Genomic DNA, 10435 nt, shown 5'->3' with positions numbered 1-10435 from the left:
TTTTATTACAAATAAGTCTGAAAAGTGTGGTCCACATTAGTATTTGTGCCCGTTTACTTTGATGCCACTAACAACTAGCCTTCAGAAGTCGTTCAATAACTAAACAAAGTGCAACTGTGTGTAAATTGAAAGAAAACAATGAAAGCTACTGTTTAAAGTTAACCACAAGCCATGTAGGGGATACACCAGACAGAGGAGACCAAGCCTAAACATTTTGGCTCATATGCACACTGCGTGGCAGAAAAGTTGGGGAAACAAGGTAGCAGCAGCATCATGATGTGGGAATGCTTTTCTTCAGCAGAGATATGGATCCTTGTCGGATTTGATGGAAAGATGGATGTAGCTACATTAAGAACATGGCAAACCTTAAAAGTTTCCATGTATTTAGCTCCATCCATCTTCCAATCGTCTTTGGCCAGCTTCCCTGTTCTTGCTGAAAAAAGTTTTGTATTTTTTTTTATCTACAAAGAGCAAATTGCATGTTGGCCAAAATGTTTTTTTATGGTCTCATCTCACCAGATTTTATATGGCTTTCTTTTGCCTTTCTTTTAAATATTTTCAAGTTTGTGATTATAACCTGGCAACATGTTTAAAAACTGTCCAAAAGGTATGAATACTTTAAGAGGAGATCCTAATTGGTCTCGCAGTGTACATACGGTGCACATATGGTTGCTCCATCCTCAGAGAGAGCTATCAAATACTTCATAACACCAATGACAAACTACCCATTGGCAGCTGGGAGACTATTTTGATGTCAGCTACGCCCAGCAAGGTACAGAAAGATGAAAGCTCCAAAGAACTGTGACACTTTGTGTACTTTTAGCCACATGTCACTAAATTACACAGCATCCTGCACCCTCTTTTGTCTAATATTTGTCTTGGTCTGCCTCATTCATTCCAGCAGAGATTCAGTTTTCCCCTTATGTTGGCATTTAACCGTCAAAACTAACTTATACCATGGCAAATTTCTCACTCTGGTAATGTCTACCATTCTCGTGGCCGAAGGTGTAGAAACTTACAACAAGAAAATGATTCAACACTGAGCGCAGTGTCTGACCCTGAGGCGGGTTGCATGTGTCTCCTGAAACCAACCCCCATCCCTAGGATCCTCCGGACAAGGGGTGCTTAGTTCCACTTGCAAAGCTATGCTCACTGTGTAATTTCTACCATTTGTTTTTTCATGCTGGTCTCTAGACAGTCTGTGGCTCATGAATTTTCTCTTGGTCGCTCTTCTACTAGGAGTTATCAGTGCTGCACACACATGCAATACCATCTGCAAGATATTACGGTCAATTGCAGTAATAGAGAAATGATTTCACGCACATCCTACAAGGTCCAGATGGAGCTGCTCAGTCATTCCAAAATTTTGGATATATTTTGAAAGAGGAACTTTGTGTACCTTATTAATCAAATTTTAGCTTAAAAATGTTTGTCCCTTCTTGGTGCTTAATTGGCTCTGTATTTTTTCCTAGCTGCAGCAGCAGAGCTGAAGTTATCCAGGTGCACTGTTGGCAAATTATTTAGATCAGTGGTTCAGGTTGTTTATAGTGGCCCCCTAGATCTGGACTTTCTGGAATACATCAGGGAGAATTGTTGCAAAATGGGGTCTTTTTCTGAGTAAAATTTAAATGTTATATTTTTGACCCGTAATACAGCACAATATTAGCACTTAACATACTTTAAATTTAGTAATACAGCTTCCACACAACAGACAATATTTTTCACAGTCCTTCACACAACAGCTGGAATTACCCATGGGTGGACTCTATTAACTAAAAAAGAAAGCTGTTGGTTGTACGGGTTTCATCAAAGTGGAGAGAGCTGGAAACTAGTGAATGACACACTTTTCAGATATTAATTTGTAAAATAGCTCAGTTTTTAATAACCTCTGCAGTTTTTTCCAGCTTTAGATTATACTATCATATTAAAGGCATTTTACACATTTAGGGTTGTCCAAAAGCTCTATAGGCAAACAATAAAATGATTTCAAAGAGATATTAAATTGTTTATTATATGATAAAATAAACACATTTTTATAATAGATTATTATAACTAATTATTTGCCAAAATAAGTCTTTAAAACCTTTTCAGGTCCGTTTAGATGTCGCTCTGTTTCATCTGTTTTGTAAATTAGTTCAAGATGTTTCCATTTACACAACTTTTACTTGTCTTCACCTCAACAATTCTGGCAGCAGTAAAAAAAAGTAAAACATATCGTTGTACTGATAACAAACGATCGTTCAGCTGATACCAAGGGTGTGAACACTTGATTGAACTAATTTAATTAAGATATTAAACAATACCTTACACTAAATCTTGCAGAGTATGAACCGTTGATGTAATTCGCTCCTCGTGCATTTGGTCTGAGCAATAAATCACAGTCCAGTGGCTGCATTGCCGTCACCACATCGGGCTCCTAATCACTGTGGTTCAGTAAAAGATGGCAAGGCAGCTTATAGCTCTGCCCAGGGGAACCTATAAAACTCTCGTGAAGCTTGGAGCCGGTTCCCGCCTGCTAGCAGTTTTAAATGCAGGCTCTTTGCCACACAGAACCAAGCTGTGGGCTAACGGAAATTTCTTCAGGCTCCTATATAATCATTTTTCAAATCATGTCTGCGCTTAAATTTGCTGAACGTCTCTGTGCATTGATGAGCATACTTGTGCTTCAATCATCCAGCTGTCTCACCTTATTCTGGTTGTTGTGTGACTCCATTTTCTATTTTACATGCTTCTTTATGTCTGACCTCATTCACCTTTTACTTCCATAAATTACTGTAACTTTTATAGTTTGTTCCATCTTTATTATAAGTTCAGGATTAACCGACATTTGTGGATCCTCTGTGCATCTCTTAGAACATATAAACTGACATGAGATTTATTGTTTGGGATTATACAAGAATCCATAAAAAACAGCAAAAAAAGAAGGGAAAATCATTGTGATTGTAAAGTGAAAATCTATGTGAGAACCTAGAAGGTCTTGAGATAGCACATCGATAAAACAAAAAATGAAAACAAAACTGAATGTTGGAAAAACCTGTTCTAAATTTACTAGGGACATTTTTTCATTTTACAGTTAAATTAAAAGCTAAATATCAATTATGTTTTGCTGCGATTTGCTGATGTTTTGTTGTCCAAATTATTCCTGCGGGTTTTTACTTTTTATGAACCTAAAAAAGACAAGATTTCCTGCAAAGCAGCAGCTGAACATAAATTCAAATTCAATTCAAATTCAAAAATACTTTATTAATCTCAAAGGGAAATTAAATGTGGTTTTAGCTCATATTATACCGGTTTCCTCAATGAGCTGAAAATGACACAATGCAAGTTTCATCCATTCATCCATCCATTGTCTATACCTGCATATCCTTGTAAGGCCTCAAGCGGGCTGGTGTCTATCTCCAGCGGTTGTTGGGCAACGGGCAGGGTACACCCTGGACAGGTCGCCAGTCCATAACAGGGCATCGCGGAGACACACAGAACCACACAATTAGGATCTGGAGACATTGAAGATGGTTGATTTTATTGAAGATGGGCCATATCTGTGTGGATCTGGCCATATGTTTTAGATCATTATCCTGTTGAAAGATCCAAAAACAACTTATTTTCAGTTAGCTGGCAAATATTTCCCAGGGCTTTTGGAACAGAAACAGGCTCACAGCATCATACATTCTCCACTGCACTTAACAGTTGGTAAGAGGTGCTTGTCCACATATTTATTCATTCATTTAAATTTCTGTTTGTCTGTTAGTGTTTTTAAAGATGTTTATTTGTTAAGAGCAAGGATATTTACTATAATGTCCTTAGTGGGTTTTTTTTTGTGGTTTTTTTCGGGGAACAGCAAACGTATCTCTGTGTTTTCTTAGAGATGGTGTGTAAATGTTTAGATTAGGCCTGGAGACCAAAGCTGAGTTTGATGTTTTGGAACAGACCCATATTAATAGGGACAATAAGAGTATTATTAGCATACGAAAACAGATCAGTGTTTCAATATGAAGGTTCCTACTAGGACAGGCTTTAAATAATTATCACTCGTCTCATTGTTATTTAGATGCTTGGGTGGACATTTTCTTTGTTTGTCTTTAATATTGTCAACTGTGTTTGGTCAAGTTTTGGGGCCATGTGTGTCATCTTCCCCAACATTTTCAGTCGCACATAAATGCGCTCTGAAGGCTGCATGTGTGGGCCGCCTCGGGATGCAACTGTGCCATCTTCAAGTTGCCTTTCTTCCCACTGAAACCCTTTAACCCTGCAGCTTGGAAAAAACGTCCAAGAGAAATTCAGTGCCCTGCCATGCGAAGAGAGGAGAAAGATCCCAGGAAAGCAGGGTAACAAACTAGGAGCACGCAGGGTTAATTAGATGCAGTTCCTGGAAGCTGGATATGAGGGAGTAAAATATGTCCAGTGGAAAGAGTAATGAGTGTGCTGAAAGCAGAAGTCGTTCCTATTTGTGTGAGAGCAAACACTTACATCATTTAAAGGTGAAATGTTGACTCTTCCCATCCAACCTTCACTGCCAGCTTTAAACCCATTGTAAGTCAATGTGCTACTCATAAAGCTATCCTCTTTAGAGGAAGTTTGAATAAAAACGTTTTATCATCTTGAGTTAGTTGGACCCAGCGTGGCTCAGGGATTGGTGGATTATCCTGGACTCAACTTCATATTTAGGTTCAAAGGGGCTCAAATCTGGTACCTGTTTTTCATTTGTTTATTGTTTTGGTTTTTTATTCCTTTTTTAACAAAAATTCCATATACTTTTTGCCATTTTGTTATTTTACTCTAGCTTAATTTAGATATACTAGCATCATCAGAGCTCATTTTGCCAACTTGAAAAGTTACTGAACACAAAGACTTCAAGACATTGTATTTAAAACATTTATAACAATCACAGGAGCTGTTTGTTTCACACCAAGGAGAACAGAGCAGCAAATATGCACAGAAAACAATCCCTGCTTCACCAACTTACTGTATTAAACCAACTCAAGATATTACCTTATCATGTTTATCTTTGAATTGGGTCCTTTATCAGCTGCAACAACCTGGACTTGTGGACAGGGAGTCAACAGAACAGTACTTTCAGGGATTTTTTAGTGCCTTGCTAAAATGTCCATTAGGGCTGAAACAATTAATCGAATTATTCATGATTAATTGATTATTGAAATAATCAACCAATTCAGTGATCAAATAATTGTTAACTGGAGTGTACAGACTCTAAAACATGCCATTTGTTGAAAGAACAACCCACTCAGAGCAGTAATTAAGCCTAAACCGTACAATAAATAAATACATTTTGCATTTAAGATGAAAAACCTTCTTTGTCTGTAAATGTGCTTTATCTAGAACTCCTCAAGTGGCTTAGTTTTAGCTTCACCTGATTCAAATTCTGTAAAAAAAATATCCTATTAAAAACCTTTTGGTCTATTTCTTCATGGTTTTTGCGCAAAAAAATAAGAAGAGTGTAAATTGGCCCTTAAATAAGGTTCTATTTCATCTGAATCACATTATGCTTTCTGATATTAGTAAAAATCTCTTTAAAAATCTGCAGTGTGCCAATTTTTATTATCCGATTACTTGATTAATCATCAGAATAATCAACAGAATACTCAAATATTAAAATAATAATTAGCTACAGTCCTAGTGTCTATGCTGTTTTGTCTCTTTACTATCACAAAACTCCAACGTGTTTTACTAGGATTTTATGTGAGACCAAATGTAAACTTTCTGTTCTTCATGCCAAACGTTGTTGCAAAAAAATTAACCCTGCACATTGTCCTGACTGCACTATCCCCACCAGGAAACACAGTGGTGGCAAGATCATGCTGCGGGGATTGTTCTTTTCAAGTTGATGGGAATTTGAATGGAGCTAAATACAGGGCAATCCTGCAATAAAACCTGTTAGAGGCATAGCTAAATATTCAGGTGTTAGCATGGCCTAGTCAAAGCCCAGACAAAAAGCCAGTTGAGAATCTAAGGCAATACTTGAAGACTGATCTTCACAAACACTCTCCATCCAATCCAGATGAGTTTGAATTTTTATGTAAAGAAGAATGGAAAACTAGAGCCAATCCCCAAAAGACCCACAGCTGTAATTTCAGGGAAATATGGCTCCACAGCTCATGGGGACTGATTAAATATACATGCCACACATTTCAGTTATCAAGCCATCATTTCCCAACACTTTTGTCACACACTAAATGCCAATAAAATTCATGGAAGTTTGTGTAACATAATAAAATGTTAAAAGGTTCAAGTAGTATGAATACATTGCAAGGACTATGCCACAGCTGTGATATGAGAAAGACAGGGTTATAAAGTGTAGAGCGATCTTATAGTGACGGGGTCGGGTACAGGAGCCATAGGCTGGGTCAGAAGAAGACCCTGCTGACCTCCACTCCCTTGGTTACTTTTAGACTGGGTCATGCAAAAATGACATTTTCCCATGATCATTATTAACAGAGATGAAATAATTTCCCACTAATATTACTTCTTTTGTATTTATTCAGTCCTTTGCTTATCTTTAGTTTCAAGTCAAAAGCTAATAATATCTTAATTTGTTTTGGTAACTCATTTCCTGGCCAGTTAAGTGCAGCAGAAACCTGTAAAGATGTTTGTAAGCTATTTTCTAATCTCATCCTCTTTGTTTTCTGCTCACTTCTTCATTCTAGTCATATTTTTACCGTGCTCTCTGGTATTCGAGGTATTGAGTAAGAAACATGCCTGTGGTTGAGTTTGTTAGAGACAGCAGCTCAGCTAAGGTATGTTTAGTATGACTGCACTGTCATGTCAGACTGAAACTCTATGAAGGAGAAGAGAGCTGCTATGCAGCACAGATCCCTTCAGGTCACAGTGCATTTTGAATGATTGAATTATTGCCCGTACATTATGAAGAGCAGGGAGTTAAGTCAGTGTCAACATTACTCGCCTTGTTACAATGTTCTCTTACCAGTCCAGGACCTTCTTTTAACCAGAACACACCTTCAGTTGTTTTCTATTCTTTTTTTATGTACATAACGTTTCCACACTTTATCACATTATACCCACAAACTTCAATGTGTTTTAGTTGGACCTACACAAAATAGTGCATAGTTAAGTAGAAGAAAAACGATGCATGGGTTATTTTTAGGAATTTTTAGGAGAGATCTCAAAACTGTGTTGCTTTTTTGTGTTTTGACTGCAGCAAGTCTTTTGCAGTATATCTCTACCAGCTTTGCACATCCTACATACTGAGATTTTTACCCAACCTTCTTTGCAAAGTAGCTTAAGCTCAGTTAGATTGTTGTCTTGTAACAGCTGCTTGAAAAAGATTCCCAGTTGGATTTAGGTTTGGACTTTGACTGAGCCATCCTAACACATGAATATGCTTTGATCTTAACTAACTGACTTACTAACCGCTGAAGCTCTGGGTGTACATTTTTAGGGTCGGTTGCCCAAATCTCAAGCCTTTTGCAGCTTGTAACAGGTTTTCTTCCAATATTTCTGGTTTCCTCTGGATAGATCACCTTTCACAAGTTTGTTGTGTTGCCTCTTGGGTTGTAGTAAACTTTAAATAGGAGTTCTTCCATTTCTTTCTGCTTACACACAGGTGGACTGTGGCTGTTTGTAACTCTAGGTTTAATTAAGGGGTATCAAAGTAAAACACGCAAGGTATAAATGCATGTCACATTTTCCAGATTTTCTTTTTAGTTTGCTTTGTAAAAATGTTGTAAACCATGTATCATTTTCCATCCACTTCACAGTTCTGCGTTAGTTTGTGTTGGTTTATAACATTAAATCCACATAAAACGCATCTAGGTTTTTGGGTGTAAAGTGACAAAATGTGAAAAAGTTCAGGGGGTGTGAGTATTCTTGCAAGGCATTGTATATTTATTTAGATTAAATGTACATATTCTCCTTCAGCCTCTTAGTGTTTTATTTTAACTTGACACCGATTGAGTAATTTGCCTCTAAAATAACCTGCCTGGTCAAACAAAAGAAGATAAATACAAACACATGCACACAGATAACAAGTGTGTCTCTTTCAGCTCTGATAACAGTGTCTCGGAAAGATTGATGGGAAGGTCTTGACATTAAAATAAGGTCAAGTAGCTGATTAAATGGAAAAGATACGAGCATTGGCTTTGGTCTCTTCTGTTATTGTCTTTGGGTTAGTGAGTCTGGTCTTTTGCATTAAACTTGTAATTTTCCAGTCAGCTTTTAGCTTTGGTGTAATTATTTGTAACTTGAGCAGCATTTAGTATTATCCCTGGGAAAAATATAAATCTGCAGTGAACAGAATGTACACCTTGGGTTGTAGTGTCTCTCAGAGCTATCGACAGCTGGTTAATTCAGGGACACTTGACCTTTCCCATTATATAATATATCCAAGACAGACATGAGCTCTCTGTGGTGATGTAGCGATGTAGGTGGCGTAGTCCACATCTTTGACACAAGCAACCCTGGTTCAAATCCTCTGCCACATCTGTGTGAAAGTTGTAACAACTTGCTGAGGCGACCCCTGAATAAGAGAGCAGCCAAAAAGGACTTTGGTGTTAACAAATTGCTCAAAGCTGCTTCATCATGTGCAGGTGGAGAAGGGCAGACAGAGCCTGGATGTGGACTTGTAGATGTCTGTTCAGGGTGGTTTATTGTGAGGAGGGGGTGTTTGTCAGACTGCACATGGAGTTTGAGTTTCTGTGTGAACCTTATGCAGAATCTGCGAATTAAGCTAAAGATTAGGGTGATGACAAGGAGGCCTTCCAACCTCAAAGACTTGAAGCTCTGCAAAATAAATACCATTGGAAACATGCGAAAACATGGTCAGCAATCCTAAGAAGGGTATGATTGAGGAGGGTGTAATAAATAATATTAAATAAATAATACTTTTCTGCACACCATATTTATTAAAACATAAATAAAAACAGAGATTACGGTCAGGGGTATGAATAGTTTTGATATATCCTATCTAAATCTTGACATTTGATTGATTTATGTACAATATTTTAAGGTGTATCTTCCTCTGTGTAGTTTTCCCCTCTCGATGGCACAGTTCTACAGCTCATTGGCTTTGTAAAGATGCATTACTCTTAGAATTAGCAGTGTTAAAGACTTGAAATCTAACCTCTTAATGGCCAGTGCTCTCTCACTATGTGTTGTCGCAAACATGGCTTCTCCTTTGATCAGATAAACTTGGAAATATAGAAGAAAAGCACAATTGCAAAAATATACGTTTTGACGTACATGAAGGCATCATGGGACTGGAACTGGTTGTACAGCTCATCAAGACCATCATCATGTTGAGGTTATGTGTCGAGGTTGTCTTTAACTATTTCTTGTGTTCTTCATCCAGTTACCCTCCCAGATGTAGATCTCAAAGCATTCTTCTACAGACCCTTTCACACATGCACACAGTCTCACATATATGTAGACACATAACCGCCATGATTAACAGCCTGTTTGAGATGCAATCTTGTCTGTTCTGCTCTGGGTTTCTTTATTTATTTTCTTCTTCCCTCTGTCTTTGACCATCTCGCTACAGTAAATCTGATTTTTATTGTTTTTTTGCTTTACGTTTTCGTGCCTCAGTCATTAAAGCAGACGATTTACTGTGGGTGTGTTGGTCCCACTCAGAGAAAGCAGATTTGACCCAGGATGAAGGCAGAGGCCCATGGTTTGGGGTACAATATCAAAACACTCTTACAGGATTTTCAGGAAAAGGGGTAAAAATTTAATAATGTCAGACCTAACTTTAATGACTTTAACTGGATTGGAGAAATTACAAAATTTCTATTTATTTGTATTTCTCTTTGCTAAATACAACAATATTTTGCAAAAGCGGACATATACGTACACCAAGTTTAACATGCTTCTAACCCCAGAGCATAACGTCAAAGCTTTGTAAGCTGCTGATAGGTTATTTCATTGTAAATAAAAAAAAAAAATAACAAATTCAGCAAAGATATCAGGAAGGAAACTATGGACCTCCACAAGTCTGGTTCATTTTCTGGTACAATTTCCAGATGCCTGAAGGTGCCACGTTCATTTGTTCAAGAACAAACATTATGGGAATGTCCAGTCATCATACCTTTCAGGAAGGAGACGGGTTATGTGTTTGTGGTTTTGTTTGTGTGAAATGTGTGTATTGATCCCAGAACAAAAGCAAAAGACTTTCTGAAGATGCTGGCTGAAGCAGGTAGGAGAGTGTCATTATCTATAGTAAAACAAGTCCTTTACTGACATGAGCTTAAAACCACGAAGAAAAATTCATTTCTTCAAAAGCAACATAAAAAGCCAGATCACTTCTTTTAAAAGGACTCTGGGACAAACATCTTACCTTTTGAAATTAAAAATAAAGTGTTTCACTATAACAATCATCCTTACATTTAGAGGTTAAAAGGGAGGAGCTCGCAAGCTTGAGAGAATCATCCCAGCTGTGAAGTACAGAAGTGGTAACATCATGTTG

The 10435-nt window shown here is 37.6% G+C and overlaps 1 protein-coding gene across 1 annotated transcript in view; it reads left to right on the top strand.

Moving 5' to 3' along the window:
• Window positions 1–10435, top strand: part of LOC124864224 (mitochondrial import inner membrane translocase subunit TIM16-like) — a 107626-nt gene that overhangs the window by 64598 nt on the left and 32593 nt on the right. The gene's annotated exons all lie outside the window — the stretch shown is intronic.

Source organism: Girardinichthys multiradiatus, chromosome Y (genome assembly GCF_021462225.1).
Source record: "Girardinichthys multiradiatus isolate DD_20200921_A chromosome Y, DD_fGirMul_XY1, whole genome shotgun sequence".
NCBI classification, from domain to species: Eukaryota; Metazoa; Chordata; class Actinopteri; order Cyprinodontiformes; family Goodeidae; genus Girardinichthys; species Girardinichthys multiradiatus.
This window is presented reverse-complemented; position numbering and strand designations above follow the sequence as displayed.